Source organism: Bombyx mori, chromosome 8 (genome assembly GCF_030269925.1).
Source record: "Bombyx mori chromosome 8, ASM3026992v2".
Classification (NCBI taxonomy): domain Eukaryota; kingdom Metazoa; phylum Arthropoda; class Insecta; order Lepidoptera; family Bombycidae; genus Bombyx; species Bombyx mori.
Window position 1 is genome coordinate 3,106,996 of NC_085114.1, and position 22,072 is coordinate 3,129,067.

General features: G+C 37.3%; 1 protein-coding gene across 6 annotated transcripts in view; it reads left to right on the forward strand.

Moving 5' to 3' along the window:
• Window positions 1-22,072, forward strand: part of Cpkc (conventional protein kinase C) — a 219,766-nt gene that overhangs the window by 74,105 nt on the left and 123,589 nt on the right.

The window sequence follows — 22,072 nt, forward strand, 5'->3', positions numbered from 1 at the left end:
GAATCGATTTACATATATAGGCCCGGGGTATGAAAATTATGGGGACCAAAATCGTACTAGCATGTCACACGAAATGCGTTATGCGCCTGATTGGCTCCTGATTGCGTGATGCGTGCGCGCGCCAATCAAAATCGTACTAGCATGTCACACGAAATGCGTTATGCGCCTGATTGGCTCCTGATTGCGTGATGCGTGCGCGCGCCAATCAAAATCGTACTAGCATGTCACACGAAATGCGTTATGCGCCTGATTGGCTCCTGATTGCGTGATGCGTGCGCGCGCCAATCAGGAGCCAACGCGCGGCCGCGTTATTGCAGGTGACGCCGGGCTGCTGCGCCGGCAGTCCGCCACAAAGCCTCGTACTGATCGCGCGTTTCTCTCATTATTGTATTTTCATATATTTGTTAGTCGTTTGTTTTGTGTCTCGTTAATTTGTTAATAATCTGTAGTGTATCGTGTTGTCGTAATATAGAACTATTTCTCGTATTGTTTCGTTTAATTTTTTATATCCAGTAAACTCCAGTCGTGCGTCGGAGCGGACACACACACTTTTTTTTGGTAGTATTTTGCGCATAGACTATCTTAACATAGATTAGACAGGAGTACGTCCTACCTGATTACTTGTAGTACGCTATAATAGACATGATAATTTTAAATGCGTGTATACTCATGTTGGTTTTAAAAGAATAATAAAAAACCGCACAATATATAAAACATATTGTATAGTGTGTAAATTTTCCAAGTTAATTGTACGTCTTGAAATCAGTGAAAATTACGTTCAAAAATTCCTTTACATATAAACATATGAAGCTAATAAGAGCATGTTTTTATTACTTAATTTGATAACACAACACTTAATATTCGCACCAACGATAGAAATAGAGTTACGCACTCCACAAGTTTAACGGTAGACAGCGGCTTGGTTCTGTCCCTGGCATTGCTGATGTCCATGAGCAACGATAACCACTTACCATCACGCGGGCCTTATGTATGCTCTTAACAAGGGCGATTAAAAAGCTATTTTGAAATTTATCAACATTAATTAGTTAAATCGTATCAATATCGTATCCACCTCGTGTCTGATCGTCTAAATATTACGGTGACATCACTCGAATCTAGACGTGTTAACTATATCCTTATTAATGCGCCGACGGACGAGTGATACGGTTTGGACTAATCAGTTTAAATTAGAGCTTATTGTGTAGTGCAAAACGCTGTAATTTGCTTACCAAGTAAGCGCACGATTCAACAGAAGAATGAATTAAGAGTGAAATAAAATATTCAGGTTGAAAAATTCGTAGTGTTTTTATTCTTTATTTACACATCTTTTCCCCTTGATTTTCAATAGTATTAATCAAGGATCTTAATTAAAAGCTTAGCTTAGTAAACTACGGTAAAAGAGATATAAATAATTTAAATAAAGAAATACAAAAAATTTTAAAGTACATTTTTTGAGGGATACGTTTTACTCGTAATGCCGCACATTGAAATTTCGCATTGATGGACACCACCGTTCTGTCAAATTCTATTACAAAGCAGCTTACGGTTCCTTCAAACCCGGTAAGGCAGTCTTCCTACCAATATAGTTGAAATTTAAATAATATGTCTCAAAATCGGTAATGGAACCGCTTATAGTACCCGAAGATAAATATTGTACATCTTTGATTCTTCGAGCTCTTATCACAGAGTGCTTGGTGGCATTGATGTGTCGAGACTTCGGTTACCACTTAACACCAGTTGGGTTGTTTTAAAGAACAGATAGCCTTTATATAATACCAATTTTTAACCCGGACATCAAAACGCCAAGTGCACAAAGACCCCTTAATGTAAAAAGTATGGTCTCTTTAAGGTTTAAGAACTTATCTTTAAAGATCTTTAAAGATATCTTAAAGGCGAAAGCCACAGTCTCGATGTTACAAAAAGTTATGTATCGGAAATCAGCCAATTTTCCGAACACACGGTCGGAATATTGACTTGTCTCCGGGCAATTTCGCGGACAGATTCGGTCCCAGTTTGGACAGGAAAAGGACATATCGAAAGAAACCCGAGGCCAATTTCCGAAACTTTTATCTCTTATTTTGTGTTTATTGTTGGTTGACTCACTCTCATAAGTTTAGTTCGCGAAGGTTTGTTTCGGTGTTCTGTTATTTTTGAGTTTCAAGTAAATCGTGTAGGATATACTTACAAGAATTTGGGATGACTTTTTTTGTATCTTTTATGGCACTTCATAGGTAGACGAGCAAACGGCCTTTATAAATGTTGTCGCGCATGGACAACGACAATTTCATGAGCATAGCAAAGCCGTTGCTAACTTACTTCGATCGTTTCATTAGGTTGGCACATCGCAAAAGATACAAATCGTCAAGATCACTGTGCTAAATTGAAGTGATTTCGTTTTGCAATCAGAGAAAATTTTCATTATTTCTCCCAAAAACCATGGGAAAGCTAATCAAATTGAATTGAAGATTGATTGCCGGGCAACCATTCGATACTTTCCGTTACAATGGCGGATACCTCTAAATAATAATATAGGATCGCTTCGCTGGTCAAATGGCTAGAGACCGTGGCTAGTGCAACACAGAAATCGGATTTCATTCCCGGAATCTGTATCCTTGATAAAGGTATTTTTATTATTTTTATTTCACATTCACACCTCGAGTGTACTCGTTTCTGTACTTATTAATTTAGTGTTTATCCGACATACAAATAGCACACGTCAAAATCCTGGCTCATCATCTTCAGCTCACAGCCGTACACTGCTGGACATAGGCCTCTCCCAAGTCCCAATCCACACCACTGAGCCCGGTCTGAATCAGAATCAAAATCCTGGCTCAGACACTCAGAATTTTAGCTCGGAACTGATAGAATAATAAAAATGTGACGTAACATACGAAGTCCAAACAAATAAAAATGGTTTCACATTTGCACCACAATATTCCCCGTATTCTTCACGATCTATAAAATAAAAACTTATTCTCGAAGCCGTCTCGAACTAACAACGCTGGTTCAGTGCTCTATAAAGCTGGGAGCGAACGGAAATCGTTTCTGGAGATCAGACGGTAACTCCCTTAAATGTGTCAGAGGATTCCGCTGTATCGTCTCATCAATTTCCCTTACGTTTTAATAAAAGTTCCGCGAACGCGAAGATGCAACTTTACTGATGTTTTGTAACGATGATAAATGTCGTCTGTAGAATTTCTATACTACATTGTACACGATTTTTGAAGTTATACTTCCTTAGGCGCGTTATGAAAAATTGATGAGAGTGAAATTTTACGATGGGCGCGCACCGTGACACAAAATTAACAGAAATGAAGTTGCACACTAAATCGCTCATTACAATACGACCGACGTAACTTGGCGAGTCTGAATATAGCCGCAGGTGAACTTTCCGAACCGTACCGAGAATTACCGAATTTATACGATCTCAAGAAAAGGGATGTCCAATATGCGTGTTTGAGGATGCTGTTTAATCGATTTTTTTCAAATAAATAAAAAAAAAAAAATTAATAAAAATAAAGTATAACTTCTTAAGCGCGTACATAAGTACACAGTTGATAGAGAACGTCTATTTCTCTTGCTAAATCATACTTACCTGACATAGGGGATACCGTGATTTTGCAGGCGGTTCCCCCAGGGCGAGGTTGCTCCATTGCACTGCGGAGTGGTTGACCCTTGCGATTATTTTTATTTTTATCAAAAAAAAATCATAATAAAAAATCTATACCCGACTAATTATTTTCTTTATACCTCGAATAGAACTTAAAATTAATAATTTTATAATAAGGAACTTCGTTCCTATCCGGTGTCCCACGACACCATACATCTTTTTTTTTTAAAAAGAATGTCCAAATGATACATTCGAAAGTGATCTTCGCCCAATCCTGAGTTATTAATAGCAGAGAGAAACAATGTGTAAATTCGGAACAAAAAGGTGCAACATAATAAAAACAATTGAAGCGAAGGAAGTAGAACTCTTTCCCTCACGCTCCGTCTTCCCTTCACTCAAAGCATGAAGCATTCGGAGAAGTCCAACATATTACAGTACGAAGTACAGCGTAATTTTGCCTTTTTAGAATATTTATAAGGTGAATTTTTAAGGTGAGGTAGGTCCGATGTATGTTATTAATTTTTAAAATATACATAATATGTATATAGGTATTATGAGTATACTCCCTGTCCACCTCAAGCTCAAGTCGAACGGGGCCAATATTTTCAACATTTTCAATTAACATACAACAAAATTACACGAAATGAGAGTCTATCTATATTCAATACATATCGAAGCTTGAAAGGCAAACGTGACTAAGCGACAATGCGTGAACTAATTTAGACGAATTTAAAATTGATATACCTAAAAAAAAATCTATTTTAACGAATCTAGCTGTAGGATTGAAATGATTTTAATAGACCTAGAAATATATATTTTTTGCGCTTCGAATATGGTTATTGCCTATCATTTATATACAAAGCAGTTATTGTCGCTTAGTCACGTTTGCCTTTCAAGCGTCGATATGTATATATATATATATAATGAGGCCTTACAAAACATTCTAGAGCACAAAGACTGCAGGTAACACAGGACTGTACAGTATCAACTGCAAACTGTATCCACATAAAATAAAGGTGAATGTACATACTTATGTGCGTATTGTGTTGCTTCTCTTTTTTTTTGGAATTAAATTTATAATTTCTTTTTTTTTTTGCCGTTCACTTTCTACTAGTATGCGATTTTGACGGTGGAAACTTGTTTGATTTTTGCTTTGGCTAAATAATATAATAAATAAATATAAATTACGCATAAATTTCATTGACATATTTTATAGAAAATTATTAATTACTTTTAATAAAATATTAATTAAATCTAGACCTTTTATTAACATTTTCAACGCGAACTCTTCGAGTGACATTCATAAAACGCAATATTATGGAAGAGAATGTGTCAATGTTTACATAACAAGCCCAGATGTTTGACACGGAGGCGATCCGTGTTTTCTAAACAATCAACCGTGGATTTGTTAGTGTGATTTGCGCCAAGAATTATTATGTTTACATTCTGCACTCGTGCGACTTCAACGAGACTTTTTATTGGAAACATAATTATTAATGTAAATTGTACAATATTGTTTCGGGATTTCGAACTCGTGTCTCAGCGTGAATGAGCGATATCTTATACCTTTAAACGAGCAATTCTTGTATATTAATATATATATAATCTGAATCTCGGAAACGGGTCCAACGATTTTCATAAAATTTAGAGGGGATTTCGGGGGCGATAAATCGATCTAGGTTCGATTTATTTTCAGAAAATGTTGTTTTATTCGTGTTCTCAATAATCAACTCTTCCCGGCATCTATTGGCGAATAATAATACTATTTTTCTTAATTGAGGGCAACTAACCGCTTTAAAGACACAACAAGACGGCGTTATCAAAAAAAATAATCATCGTCTAGTTCACTTTATATCTGAGCTAAAAAATTGACTGTGAGCACCCGTGAACACACTTTAAAATCAAAACAATAGCATAAAATAAACTGTTGTTTATATACCTGGTCAAAATATTTCATGAACATATGAAAGTTCGTTAGGTTTCCTAACGTACTGTATAAATCACTGAATAGGGTTGTCGCATAACTTTCACTTTGAACTTCAGCTGTAAAACAGTTTGTGAATAAGTCAAACTGAGTAACGCAATACTCCTTTGAATTTGAACTGTGCTTAATATAGACCTGTTCTAGTTTCGATTACACTTATTTTATGTAATTTAATAAATGTAATAAATTTTGCGTGTAGCTTTATATTATATACCTATATACTCGTGCTTATATTGGAAAAGACCAAGCCGTCGTGAACGTGCTAATTGGAGCTAAAGTTAAAACATTTTAAAAGTTTCTGTGAAGACCTCCTCCATAAAAGAAACATTTCCGTTTTAATTTGGTATTCTTGAAGTATATCGTGGTTTTAATGGAAAAGAGATGAGAGTCGATTTATAAAAATTATTATATTTTTTAAATGTTTATAATCTGTTTAGAAATAAGGAAGTTGTAGACTTTTGTGTTATAATTAATATAAAAATAAATTAAATTTTCGCATGCCTAAACAGGCGAAATATATGAAGCTATGTCCTATATCTTGTAAACTATATTTCTGGCGAATAAAGATTTTCTTTCTTTCTTTCTTTCTTTCTTTCTTTCTTTCTTTCTTTCTTTTTAAATCTTCGCTAGACAGAGATCCCACTATTGTATACAATGACGTCAATATGAAAGGCCGCGATTTATTTTATACCAATACTCGCGTTCTGGGATAGCACAGAGTACCCCTCTCAATGCATACGTAAAAAAAAGATAGGACTTTTTGGCGGGAACGCGAGGAGTGAAGTTGTGTGATTTGTTTTATTTTGTCTTTTTAGTGTTTCTTCAGGTTTAAATGTGTAATAACGGTGGTTTATTAGGTGTTTAATATCTGTGAAAGTCCGCAAATGTGAGAAAATGAAACAAAGCCGCTGAACGTAATTTCTCGAGACTTCCATTGAAAAAATCTCAGTATATGACCACCATTTTACTGAGATTATATTTCATCCCATATCATCTCATTTCATTTATTTTCTTCCTAGTTGATTAATGTCTCAAATTAATCATCTTCATTTCAATTAATTTTACTCCATATTTTCGTTTTTCAGAAAAATAAGAATATAAATTAAAATAAGACTTGACCTAAAGGTCTTAGTTACCAGGTCATAAAATCCCTTAAGAAAAAAGTAAAAAATGTAACTGTCAAACTGACTTAAATTACTAATTCTTTAATACACGCCTTATATTCCACTAGCGACCCGCCCTCTCTTCGCTTCGGAAACTGTAATTTATTATTGATTTCTCCACTATTTAATGGATGTTATTATACATATAAACGTTCCTCTTCAATCACTCTATCTATTAAAAAAACCGCATCAAAATCCGTTGCGTAGTTTTAAAGATTTAAGCATACATAGGGATATAGGGACAGAGAAAGCAACTTTGTTTTATACTATGTAATGATTAGATTCCTCCTGTTTGGTTTCAATAAGCTCAACAGAGATTATAATAATATATATTACATTATAACACAATCTCCATTTAATTGCCATTAATAAAATACAAGCTATAATTCTAGCATCAAGCATGGAGATAGATTTAAAAACAGTAATAATATTTTCCAGCAGTTCGTTGAGAGGCAAATTAGTGATGGGTTTCCAAGCCACTGATCCGTGACGATGGATGCTTGCAACCACACAGCTGATTTCACCATACAGATAAACTCGCTGTAAACGAATTCGTCTTTAATTGATTATAATTGAAATGAAAACGATTTTTTTTATCTTTCACTATTGCATTAACTGTTCTCTGGATAGATTACTCACAGACACAGCACACTGAGTTTCTCTTGAGTGAGTGAGCACTGCTCTTGTTAGGGCTAGAGTTAGCAATGTCACCAGGTTAGAGCCCGTGAGCTCACCTACGTTCGGTGAACCTAATATGGCCCCTCAAGGTCACTAGAATAGGTAGGAAAAAGCTCTAAAGATATATACGTACACTAATTAATAACAGGTGAATCATGAAATATGTCAACTCATCGAGAGTAAGCAACAAAAAAATCCCTGCATGGAATTTCCTTTTTTTCTTTTATTGATTGCTGCTCTAGGCAAACGAGCATACCGCCTACCTGATGGTAAGTGGTTACCGTCGCTCATGGACGTCAGCAATGCCAGGGGCAGAGCCAAGCCTCTGCCTATAGCTATGTATCTGGCAAATAAATTATTTGTATTGAATTGAATTGAATTAAAGACACTTTTACGGCTTAATCTCGCGTATTCTATTGTCATTGTACGGGTGACTCATCGCGACCACGAAAAATGTAAAGTACTCAAAAAGTCGGAATTAATATAATAACTCTAACACAGGCGAGATTAAACCGTAAAATTAGTTTTAATTAAATATTTATACGGTAAAACGTGATCATTCGTGAACACATCGACGTGGTGAACTTAAAAAAAAACAAAGTATATATATTTCAAATATTTGATCCAATAAACAAACAATACAACTGAAATATAGTTCGGGTTAAAAGGTATTTGATTATTTACTCACCCAATGTTTGCCATACCCGCTGCGGTCCATTCGTTTGATGGATGCAATCGTTTGTCCGCACTGAGTGTTTCCAATATGGCCGCGGACTGAATACTTATCGGTATTCGGCAAGGGAAATGTTATTGTGTTTTCTTGGTGTGTGTTTGTAAACGTATGGAATTATTGCTGTAGACGGATGGTTTTTTTTATTGCGTTAAGGTGGACGAGCTCACACATGGTGTTAAGTGGTTACTGGAGCCCATAGACAACTATAACGTAAATAGCGCCCCCCACCTTGAGATTTGAGTTCTAAGGTCTCAGTATAGTTACAACCGCTGCCCCAGCCTTCAAGCCGAAACACATTACTGCTTCACGGCTGAAATAGGCAGGGCGGTGTTACCTACTCGTGCGGACTCACAAGAGGTTCTACCATCAGTAATAAAGGTCTCAAGATAGGCGGTGGCATTTACGTTACAGATGTCTATGGGCTCCGGTTACTACTTAACATCAAGCGGGCCGTGAGCTCGTCCACCCATCTAAGCAATAAAAAATAAAAATATCAGATAGCTCATCGAACGTGATTTAAAAAAATCATGCGAGAAATTAATTAATGATAATGATTACAGTCGGTTGAGCTATGTCATTATTCGTGATATGAACAGGACAGAGCACGTCGTTAATAAAATAGATGGCTGACGCCAAAATGTTCCTAAATGGCGACTGCGTACCGGAGGATATAGCGTAGGTAGGCCTCCCATAAGATAGACCGACGAACTATTGAAGTTCGTGAGAAACCTCTGGATTGGAAAGAGGAGGACCATTCGTTGTGACGAGATTTTGGGGAGGCCTATGTTTAGTACTGGACGTCTTTTGGTTGAAACACAGAGATTCATACTTACACTTTTTAAACACTTCAACTTTGTAGGCAGCGGCTTGGCTCTGCCTCTGACATTGCTGACCATGGGCGACGGTAACCACTCACTATCAGGTGGACCGTATGCTCGTCTGCCTACAAGGGCAATAAAAATAAATAAATAAAGCTTCAAACTGCGTTACTCTACTTGAATTGAAGAAGTATCCGTGCGAACTAAAAATAAGATTTTTATTAATACTTATAATAGATAGGTACATAAATCGATACTAGTATATATCGGTCGTCTAAGCGATTAGGCCACGGTCGCTTCAAGTGAAGTTGGCAATTAATTATAAACACGAGACGCAGGTCAGTGTTAAGCCGGTGGCTAGGACACCAGGGGCTTCCAAAGCCCCAATCCACTTAGACACATCGGCTTACTTGCGTTTTATGGCTTGTAGCCATCCCTTACGTGCCGCTAATCTATATGGAAGGTAATAAATATATAGACGACTCGAGAATTGCAATACTTTGAATCGATTACCTACATTGCAATCGATACAATGTATCAAAATAGATGAATTAAGTCTGGTCTGGTCACCGATTATGGACCATAGTAATTACGCAAATTATGATTTTTGTGATATTTTTCGTTTTTTCGTTTTTTTTATTACACGCTGCTATTCCTTCATCGTGGTACTTAAAAACAAATATGTGGAACTACATAAGAGGAAGGGCTCACGGCGTAAATGAAGCTACCCATCTTCAGACATGAAGTCTCTGTGTCATTTTTATAATGCAAAGGCTGCCTCACCCTTTAAAACGAAAAGCATTACCGCTTCACGGCCAAATTTGGCACGGTGGTGGTAGCTACTCGTGCGGCCTCACAAGACGCTCTATAACCAGTAAATAACCTCACTTTCCTCCAAATCTCTTTATATTGTCTGGTGTGGGGTGTGTTTTGAGTCAACCTATTTCCACATAGGAGCAGTAATGCGTTTCGGTTTCAAGCGAACCAGTACAAAATATATACCCCCAGAAACAAAATAGATTCTATAACTGATCCTGTGACGTCAGAGCGACGTTACAAGATCGATTGAGAAATATATGTTTATTAAATCACTTTGGGCACGGCTTATTTTAAGCTAGCACGGATGGTACCACTATTATCCCTATTTCTATCAGGGTCGGCATAAACTTTGAGGATATTGTGCTGGAGAGAAATTCAAATAATCACTCAGTATCTGGTGATCTGATCCTTTTACAGCAGTAAAGAGCTCTTTGCCTATGAATTTCGATCGGATATCTTCGTGAAATCGTGGAGGTCCAAGGTTGACAGATAATTTTATTAAGAGCGAAGTCGACAGGTCTTGAAGACATTTCACAGGCACATTCTTAGATGTGCTTATGATCAAAAATAGGAACTATTTTCTAAGCACACGCATCTGTTGAATCAACTCTTTACGGTTGCCATTGATATAGAAAGGTTTCACACAAAGGGAAACGAAGATAAGCAAAGGCATGTTCCTGAAGCATTGAGGACGATCGATTTTCCCGTAATTCGCTTGAAATTAAATAGTGCTGTCGAATACAATTGCATTTCATCATGTCCGTTTCTTTGCGTTAATAATTAATGAACGGGTCGCGTAGAGCCTTTATTAAATACTAGTGCATTTCAATCGTCCGTGACTACGAAGACTATAAAGTTTAGCGGGAAGTATTGTCATTATAATTACCTACATCGTGTAGGTTTGCTGCCACGAAAGAGTCTTGAGGTCGGTTGGGGCGATCACTTGACGCCCATAGTCTCTAGGTACCGTTTTAAAGCTAAATGGTTTTAATTGGTTCAGAGGCCATAGACTGTGTACCAGACGAACGTTCCTACCGGCATTGAGAAATCAGTTTTAATATTCTTTAAATTACAGTATTTGCGACGTTGAAGTGGCAGTGGGCAGGACACATTGCTCGTAGAACGGATAGAGGTTAGAGCCAGAAAGTACTTGAGTGGCGACCGCTTACCGGAAGACGTAGCGTGAGTAGGCCTTCCACAAGATGAACCGACGATCTATCGAGGTTCGCGGGGATCCGCTGGATGCAGGCAGCGCAGGATCGGTCTTTGTGGCGAGACTTGGGGAGGCCTATGTCCAACAGTGGACGTCTGTGGGCTGATAAGAAGAAGAAGAAGAAAGTACAGTATTTAGTCACGACCTGTGATGTTGTCAAACGGACAGCTCATATACGCAACGTGGATCCCGTCACGTTAAGACATGACATCGATCGGACCATGGGCTATGTTCGTTTCACATTAATCGAGAGAACGGTGCCACTAATTCATTGGAACCCGTGCGTACAAAATTTTGCTTCACAAAATTCAAAACCCAAAACTCCTCCGAATTCCGCAAAGTTACAAAACACTTACGAAACGTAAACAGAATAATTAAACAATGCGAAACTAAGCCTGAAGGAAAGGCTTTCAATGTTTAATTAATTAAGCTTGTTGTTCAACTAAACCGGTTATTATACAATTTCTTTGCCGTCGAAGGCTGATCAGATGGAAACAGTCCGTGTTGCGAAAGACCAGGCGCCGGGAGTACTCGTATACAATCGCAGTCTTCAATTCCTACGGAAACTACTAAACTTTCTAAATAAACGTGAAAGACATTGTCGACCAAATAAAAAAGAAAATCGTCCTCTAAAATCAACTAATGTAATTATTTGTGGAATTCGATTGGTATAAACAGCTGGCCTTGTTGTACCAGGAAGCAATCGTGGGTTCCGCTTTCTTGTACAGCCTCAAGGTCTTCTTCTTTGTCTCCACCTTATCCCACTAGGTAGGGTCGGTCGGAATTTTCTTTTCTATTCTCCTATATCAACCGCCATCTCAACACTCACTTCTCTTTCTCTCATACCGTCATTCGTATACTCTAATTGTGTCTTCTTCGGTCGACCTCTTCTCCCTCTATCTTGCACTACCATTTCCACACATCTTCTAGTCACATGCATCTCCTCTCTACGCATCAAATTTCGATACTACGCTAACAAGTCGCCGATCTTTAATTTATCAGTCACTGCGGTTACTTTTACACTTGCAACCTCAAGGTAATACCGTCAAATATTGTTTTCGTATACCTTTCCATATTTGAAACGCTCGCCAACAGTGCAATGATCCAACCAATGTAAATACATAGGTCGAATATTCGCATTTACAATATTTGCTTAGAGAATTTAAGTTCTCGGATTGTTCTAGTTTAGAATATTGATGAAGTGGCGTCGGAATTATTTGAATGAGATAAGTATTCAATGGCAGCGCTCAAGTTTGAACGATTCAGGGATCGACTTGAACAAAGGCTTATTGTGGGACTTAGACTTAGCATCCTTGTTATCGCAAATTGAATTTTGAATGTATTAGTCGATTACTCGAAGATATACACCACTCTGGATTTTCTGGAAGTGATCTAAGTGTATTTGAGTTAGTGCAGGTTAATGTTGATGCATAATTTGAACTGACTTGATGGTGCATTAATTAGCGCTCTTGACTGCTGTACCGAGGGTTGTGGGTTTTTTTCCCACATCGAGCAAACATTTGTGTGATGAACAGGTTTGGTTGCTCTTTGTCTGGGTGTTTGTCTATGTCGGTCTCTGGTACCCACAACACGGGGAATCTGAAATTTAGGCCAGATGACCGTGCGTGATTATTTCACCACCCCGCCCGTAAAGCAGTAATCGGTTTGAAGGGTGGGGCAGTCGTTGTACTGTAAAACTGAGACACAGAACTTATGTTTGAGGGTTGGGTGGTGGCGTTTACGTTTTTGATGTCTATGGGTTCCGGTAACAGCTTAACACATCCGAAAAACTAATGTAATATTTGGCATGATTAAACTTTAAAATGTACAGCGAAATACGCGCTCAAAAACCGAAGAAAACTAATGTAGACTTGTTCATTATCTTTGTCTTATTTCGTCCAACAAAACGTAAAAACATTGCACTGAATCAAGTAAGACCACTAATTTCCGAATATCCACGGAACACAAGGCTCTTTTACGATCCTAAGTACACGAGAATAAATTGTCTATTTATTAACTTCTACATAAAAGCACTACCTAATCTTGAATCCCACTCGTGACCCTCTTTAAACCGAAATATCCCCATTGAGGTCAGCAGTACCTTAGTCCTGGACCCTCCGATCGAAGTAAATTGATTAGGGTCCATAAATAATGGCCTTGTTACATGTAAATTTGTACGTGATGTCTTTAAAATTAATGAGGATTAAATGTGTGTGTGTTTGTGTTTTAGTTAATGCTTGCGATTATCTTCCCAGTAGTTTTATTCGGTTCATCTTGGTTTTTGTCATACGAAGTATTTCGTTTTTATGTCTTCAAGCCAGTATCGTCAATTGAGCTCTGAGATTGAGTGGAAAAGTAATTTGAAATTGTAAATTACTTGTGTTTAGATCTGATAAGTTGATAGGATTAGTGGAAACCCAGTCTCATCTACATACATATTTATTATGTATCTAAATTGTATAAAAATAAAACATTTCTAACAAGACTAACAGAAGTGTAAGGTAAACATCATTAACTTCAATATTTGCACACGTATCAAGGACCGATGATAGTACAATAATTTTATCACTTTGCCGAACATTTCAATCAGGATAATTGGGACAAAATAGCAATTATTTCATTTTGTCGTGTTTTCTTTACTGTTTTTTTTTTTTTTTGAATCCGAATATCTGTATCTAAATAGAAAATCTATGTTCGAAGAAACTACGCTGAATTGATTTATATCGATACTGCTCCGGGATTTCGCGAATCGGTTTATTTATATCTATACTAGGATTGGCTCTTGGACGCTAAAGTTACAGTGTAGGTTACATAAACACGTGCACAAGATATTCATTGCTAATGTTCCTGGAAGTGCTGTGAGGAGGATTAAGCCCATCTGTATTACATTTTGGGCGACTTCCGTGCCGTAGGCGGTAAAAAAGATGCATCCCTTGATGCGCCTTTTTCGCCGTTAGTTCAGGACTGTCTGCCCAAATACTGTGTTCTGGTTTATGCTAGACTTCGATTCAAAGATTTTTAATGTTTTGGGGTGCAATACGTGGAATACCGCGACTGGTGGGTTAATTGTGCTGCGATCATGTTCAAGAATCAAGAAGTATATAGATTTCTGCGTTACGTTCAATGTAGGTGGGGTGCTCACGCTTGGTACAAGCTCAGCTGTATGCCCGATACAAGACAACTCATTACACGGATCTAAAATTCGCCGTGTAATCCTCAAAACTCCAAAGACATCTTCGCTAGTACACAGAGTATCGCAAGTCAAATTCGAAGCTATTTTCTAATTGCGACACATAATCAGAGTACCTCTTATCACAATCACATCCGAGCTCGGAACTACAGTTTCAATAGCCACGATCTGGCTTCTCAAAGTTCGCTCCAAGAGACCGCGGCTCCCAAAGTTTGACAGTCAAAATTTCGGCCCCTACCGCCATCAATAACGCAGTTCGCCTCAGGAGCCTCAGGGAAACTTCTCGAAATTTCACTTTAATATAAATCGGGCTTCACGTTACACCGCGTCGGGTTATTTCTCGTAACCTTTTTGCCGAAAAAAAAAAATGAATTTGTTCAGCTATTTTAGGCGTTCGCGTTTTCATACGTAATGAGTGTTTATTTAACGTAATGCTATTGTGATAAGGGACGAGGGAAAATGGCTTGTTGTTTTAAGGTTATTTTGTTACGTAACGCTTTGTATGATTTGGATATTGAAAGGATCCCTCGTGGAATGAAAATTTGAAACTGGAATACTGAGTGAAATAAATAGTTGTTCAGGGCAGTAATGTAATCATTAAAGTAAGTACTTAGCTAAATAATTCCATGTAACGATTCATATGTATTTTGAAATAGTCAGTAAAAGGATTTAATTTTTTATATGAAGTGAAGTATGTGTATTATCTATAGTGAATTTTGTTGTGGCCTAAACGATAAGACGTCCGGTGCATTCGTATCTTGCGATTCACCGGTGTTCGAAACCCGGGCGCAGGCGGTTACCAATTTTTCTAATGAAATACGTACTTAGCAAATGTTAACGATTGACTTCCACGGTGAAAAAATAACATCGTGTAATAAAAAAAAACCCGCAAAATTATAATTTGCATAATGACTGGTGGTAGGACCTCTTATGAGGGTTCGCACGGGTAGATACCACCACCCTGTCTATTTCTGCCGTGAAGCAGTAATGCGTTTCGGTTTGAGGGCGGCAGCTGTTGTCACTATACTGAGACCTTAGAACGTATATCTCAAGGTGGGTGGCGCATTTACGTTGTAGATGTCTATGGACTCCGGTAACCACTTAACACCAGGTTGGCCGTGAGCACGTCCACCCATCTATGCAATAAAAAAACCCTTTTTAAATTCAATATAGCCCCTGCTGATAACACAGACTAGTTTCATTATTGTGTTTGTCATTCATTTTACATCTGTAGTATATAGCGTGAAACAAGGGTACGTGCTTTTTGGCGGGAACGCGAGGAGTTAAGTTATGTGATTTGTTTTATTTTGTCTATTTAGTGTTTCTTCAGGTTTAAATGCGTAATAACGGTGGTTTATTAACTGTTTAATATCTGTGAAAGTGCACAAATGTGGGAAAATGAAACAAAGCCGCTGGACGTAACTTCTCGAGATCCTCCAAAAAGTCTACTGATAAAATCTTAGTGAATTACCACCATTTTACTGAGATTATATTTCATCCCATATCATCTCATCTCATCTCATTTAATTTCATCCCAATTGATTAATGTCTCAAATTAATCTTATGAATTAATTTACTCCTTATATTATTATTTTTCATAAAAATAAGAATATAAATTAAAATAAGACATGACCTAAAGGTCCTAGTTACCAGGTCATAAAATCCCTTTAAAAAAAGCAAGGTTACGTATTAGTCGGAAGGGCGGGTTAGCCAAGTCTTTGACATCAAGTATCAAACACATCAGTTTGACCATAACTTGAAGCATCGACGCACGTTCAACTTGACACAGATTACCTACGATGTGTGTCCCATCTATTATTCATCTGTCATTTTAAAGTTGATGTTCCGAGTTACCTATCCAAACAAATTACCCCATTCACGATCGGGTAATTTAAATTTCTATTTCACCTTCAAGGAAAATGTGTGAACATTTATTTTATCGGCGTCCCATTTTTAAGGAGCGCCTGACAGGAATTGATTACATAGATTATGGCCGCGCGCGCCACACAATACGGGATTAGAGCCGTGCCCTTAAATATTCATTCTTTACCGGTATTTCTTGTTTTAATTGAAAATTAAATGAGAAACGGTGATTATGAATTTTACAAAATCTTAAAACGAAGGTAGATGTTTTCTTCACGGATTTTGGAGTTAATTTAAATTTACGATTCGAAAGATAAATGGATAAAACTATATTCTTGCACCAGTTATATTATAACCCTTTGACTGCTATATGCGTTACCCGTGCCCTACGTGGTGCACTGAAGTAATTATGGCGATCTCTGTTACTAAGGCGCCGGAATATCAAGTAGACTTTGGAAAAGACGAATCAAAACACTGAGAAGGAATCTATTTTACTGGTGGTAGGACCTCTTGTGAGTCCGCGCGGGTAGCTACCACCACCCTGCCTATTTCTGCCGTGAAGCAGTAATGCGTTTCGGTTTGAAGGGCGTGGTAGCCGTTGTAACTATACTTGAGACCTTAGAACTGATATCACAGGGTGGGTGGCGCATTTACGTCGTAGATGTCTATGGGCTCCAGTAACCACTTAACACCAGGTGGGCTGTGAGCTCTAGCATCTAGCAATAAAAAAATTAAAAAAAATATATTTTGTTTTTTAATAGAAAAATTGCATAAAAACATATATTTTATTCTACTACATAATATTACATACATATTTAATTGTTTTCGACAATAGAAGTAAGAATTAAAATGTCGCTTAATGCCAATGAAACAATTACCGTTCAATTCGTTCTTGCGATATAAAACAATTAATAAACCACTCATTAAGGTATGTTGTGGACGCAACCATAAATTAATCTCGAAATTAAATTTCCACCCATCTAAGCAATAAAAAAAAAATTTCGGTGCGCCGCGTAGGGTACCGGTGACCTACATGGCAGTCAAAGGGTTAAATATTGCTTGTTCTATTGACGAGTGGTGCAATAAGTATTCTTAAATTTTACTCTAGACATCCTCGGAATAAAATGGCAATAGAAGTTACTCAAATTTTTTTTAACAAACAATATAAAGCCTTTTCATTATAATTAAAATATGCGAGACTGTTTCAGTAGACTTAAAAGATACGAAGGTTCTTCACATAATATAGGAGATCTTATTTTCTGTTACGCCAACACAATATTTTTGGAACGAAGTTCCCTATGGGACGATGCGGAGGGGTACCCTAACCGGGAAAAAACGTCCGTAACGTAAGATTTTTATTATTTATATATAGTCTTAGAATGGCTATACAGTGTCTAATAGCTGTTTCTTTGTATAATAATATTATTATTATATATCTTTTATAAATCATTGTGAATAAAATAAAGTTGATAACTTTGTAAAGTAGTTTTTATTTATATTTTTATCAATAAAAAAATCATAATAAAAATGTATACCTAAATAATTATTTTCTTTATACCTCGAATAGAATTTAAAATTAATATTTTTATAATGAGGAACTTCGTTCCTATCCGGTGTCCCACGACACCACACATCTTTTATTTTTTAAATGTATTTAGAACGGTATTGTGTTTTATTCACGTGAATATTAAATAACCTAGATAAATAATAAACTAATTAGGGAAACGCCGATAGCTAAGTCCTAAGTATTTGTAGTCGACCAATAAGCTGTTTAGCGAGGCCAATCCATTTAGCATTATAGGCTGAGGGCATTCCTGCGGGACTTAGCGCACGCAACCCTCCAACGTCGTGTTACTGTCATTACTTATATTAAACATAATTCACAACATGCTATTTGAGTTCTAGTTTGTTTTATTCAAACTCGCTTAGGTTGGTGTTTTCGCATTAAAAGTGTACAATTTCCAAAAATATTCGAATTTGAGTTAAATTGCGGAATCATTTGGTATCACCAGTACTATTTTTATCATAGTGTCAAAAGAGGGTAGTTTAGTTTTTTTTTTTTTTTAGTTTACCTACTATTAACAAAATTAATACATAATTTTATCTTAATTTAAAAGACATATAATATAAATGATAAAAAAAATTGCAACGATGATTAATAATAAAAATAACACATGTTAAACCTTTAAAGCACTCTCCTGTAAAATTAGTAAGTTTTGAGATTATACAGTTTTAATGCGAGAAGACGATATGTACAGTGGTTGATGATAACATTTATGGATACACTAGACGAAATTCCGCTCTGAAATGGGAGTCTCGACAATTTTGCAACTTCTACCTTGAGATCGTAAGGCACGATTGCTTAGCACGAAAAAAAATTAATTAGACTTATCATCGATATAATTAGGGGCATAGTGGGGGCTTAGGAAGAATTTGGGAGGATGACAACTTAATGCACTGCTACTGGTGATGGACTAAGTGAATGAGGTATTCCAGCTAGAGTCGATCGTGTTGTGTACTTGTATCCTCAGATGGAAAGCTGGGCGGGCTACAATTCTTGGAAGATTTTTTTTATTGCTTAGATGGGTGGACGAGCTCACAGCCACCCAGCCTGGTTTTAAGTGGTTACTGAAGCCCATAGACATCTACAACGTAAATGCGCCACCCACCTTGAGATATAAGTTCTAAGGTCTCAGTCCAGTTACAACGGCTGCCCCACCCTTCAAACCGAAACGCATTGAACACTTGAAACATGAGTTCTAAATCTCAGCTTTATAGTACAACGTCTTTTTTTTAAAGAAATAGACAGAGCGGTGGCACTGTACGGGCGCGTACAAGACGTCCAGTAATTATGCAAATCATAATATTGAGGGTTTGAAACTCATCTACCTACACCTACCTACACATCTAGTACAAAAAAATATAAGCAACGGAGCTCGGAGAAAACTAATCTCTCTCTCTCTTTTTCTCTTTCTCTTTCGTTATTGCAATAAACATACACAAAAAAAAAGGTGGCGTTTCAGTTTAGTATCGTTCTCCATTATCAAAGCAAGCTAGCCTAGTTAATGGAATATCAAATGTACACCAATATTATGTTAAGCAAACAACCGAAATGAGGATAGCCCGTGACGTTGTTTTCGCGAGCCCGTGGGGACGGAAGGGAGAATCGAATGTACCTAATCACGTGAATGGTGTTTTTTTTTTGAGAAATATTAAAATTATTAAGTCTTTCGGGGAGTAGGCGTAGGTAGTGGATTTTCAGCGGTAGGCACGGCTTGCTTAAGTCCCTCGTCACGTCATTTCGGATCCTCCCGATCCACTAACGATGCTTTTAGGTACCCCAAGCACCGGTCATCGTTCTCGTCGAACCCGTCGCTTGCGGCAATCGGCGAGTAAATTAACCTACAGACACAAACCTACTAAGTTTCCCGCCGGGTCTTCTCAGCGAGTCGCGTTGCCGATCTGGTGGTAGATTCTGCGAAGCACGGCTCTTCCTAGGGTTCGCGTTAGTAACGTCGTCAGGTTAGAGCCCCGTGAGCTCACCTACTCGTTCTGTGAATCTAGTATAACAACCCCCGAGATTACTAGAATAGGAATGAAAAAAATTTAAGTCCCTCACATTGTTAACGTCAATGGGCGTAACCACTCGTAATTATCACAACCACAACCACACAGTACCAATATTTCTAATGAAATACGTACTCAACAAATGTTCACGATTGACTTCCACGATGAAGGAATAACATCGTGTAATAAAAATAAAACCTGCAAAATTATAATTTGCGTAATTACTGGTGGTATTCCCTCTTGTGATTCCGCACGGGTAGGTACCGCCACCCTGCCTATTTCAGCAGTAATGCGTTTCGGTTTGAAGGTTAGGGCAATCGTTGTAACTATACTGAGACCTTAGAACTCATATCTGAAGCTGGATGGCGGCATTTACGTTATATGTCTATGGGCTCCGTTAATCACTTAACACCAGGTGGGCTAGGAGCTCGTTCACCCATCTCTGAGGAATTGTTCGAGATGTCGCCGGCATCTCGTTTTTACCATCGCACCGGCCGGCACCGGAGTAGAGTTCATCCATACTAGCTGGAGCCACTGCGTTCATCCACAGTGCGTTTCCAGAGATCTTTTTTGCCACCTACCATCCGGCTATGGAATGAGCTCCCCTCCACGGTGTTTCCCGAGCGCTATGACATGTCCTTCTTCAAACGAGGCTTGTGGAGAGTATTGAGCGGTAGGCAGCGGCTTGGCTCTGCCTCTGGCATTGCTGAAGTCCATGGGCGACGGTAACCACTCACCATCAGGTGGGCCGTATGTTCGTCTGCCTACAAGGGCAATAAAAAAAAATCTGTGCATTAAATAAATAAAATTGCCACATAGCCTATATTTTGAGATAGTTTTTTTTTCATGAGATCCTCGGATAGGTAACTCCCGATTCCGTCACGAAGCTATCAGAATATTCAATTCATAGTGACGTTAATTGAAATAAAAGCCTAAAAATAGCTTTTTTTTATCTCGGCAAATAAAAAAACTTTGAGGGCCTTTTCAAGTTCAATATAACTCGCGATTTGTATTCCACGAAATAAGTAATGAAAGAAAAATCTTAAAATCCCTTTTTAATCTTGCAAAAAAAAAGCTTTGAGGGCCTTTAAAAAGTTCAGTACAACTCGCGATTTGTAAACCTTGAAATAAGTAATGACCAATGACGAAATTATTAGAAATTCATTTTTATCTCATACTTCAGAAGAGATCTACGTTTTTTATTATTTTATTGATTATTTTTAATTTCTTTAATTTATTATTTAATTTCTTAATTTATTATAATTTTTTAAACTCTACGTAAATTATCCTAAATTATCTGAATTATAATCTGAATATTCAAATAGACTCATGATCTTATCCGTGTTGATTTTCTACACATATTATGTCAATAAACTTGTCATGCTAATTTAGCTCACATAAAACTTAATTACGATTCCAAGTCTTTAGACAGTAGTGTTGACTTCCAGAAAATCAAGACGCATTGCACATATGACACAACTTCAAGTATCAAGTCTTTAATCACTCGTATAGCGACGTTTCTAAGCGATCTGTTTTTATACGTGTTCTATGTATTAATTTTTATATACTTTACTATATATGTATTTATGCTTAAAATTAAAACAAAGATTGAGCTATAGATTTTTCCTTGTGTCGCTCTCCTCATTATTGAGGGTCTTGATTCCGCCGCTGCATTATTCTCTCATGTCCAATTGCTCTCCATCTGCTGCGATCCTTGGTATCGTGGAGAGCATTATGACTATACATTAATTTTTATTAAATATGACATTTCACAGTTTCTGCTCTACTTTTGTCCAATGGCACCAAAGGCGGATCCAGGGGGGGGGGTCATGGAGGTCATGACCCCCCCCCTGAGCTGCTTCCAAGACTTAGATGAACCACTAATTGAACATAATGATTTTATTTATATATTTTGTCACCATATTTTATGTAACTACATACCTTCAATATATAATTAATTTAATATAATATAATAACTTTGTATGATGGCGGAATGAACGCATTGAAAATTTGACTATGTGACCCCCTCCTGACGCCAAAGCTGGATCCGCCCTTGAATGGCACATGCAAAAAGCACATTGCCCACACAACAAATTTTATTGATTATAAGCCGAAATTGTGCTAATCACTTCAAACACTAAGCTTGAATGTTATATGGATTCTTATAATCAAATTACTTTGATCATTTTGTAGGCTCGCCATGAGATTTTTTTGCAAATGTTTTGCTTCCGATGATAACACTAAAACATATATGATCCCGTTCTGGTCCTTGAGCTCATAGAGTCTTGACATAGACTTTGATATGAATATATTTGTCTTGACGAGATTATTTTGATTTATCTAAAGGAAACACAGAGTGTTTTTGTTTTCTTTTTCTATTAACAAGCTGAAATAAACGCAGCCATCGTAAATCTCTCTTTATTATGTTTTTGTT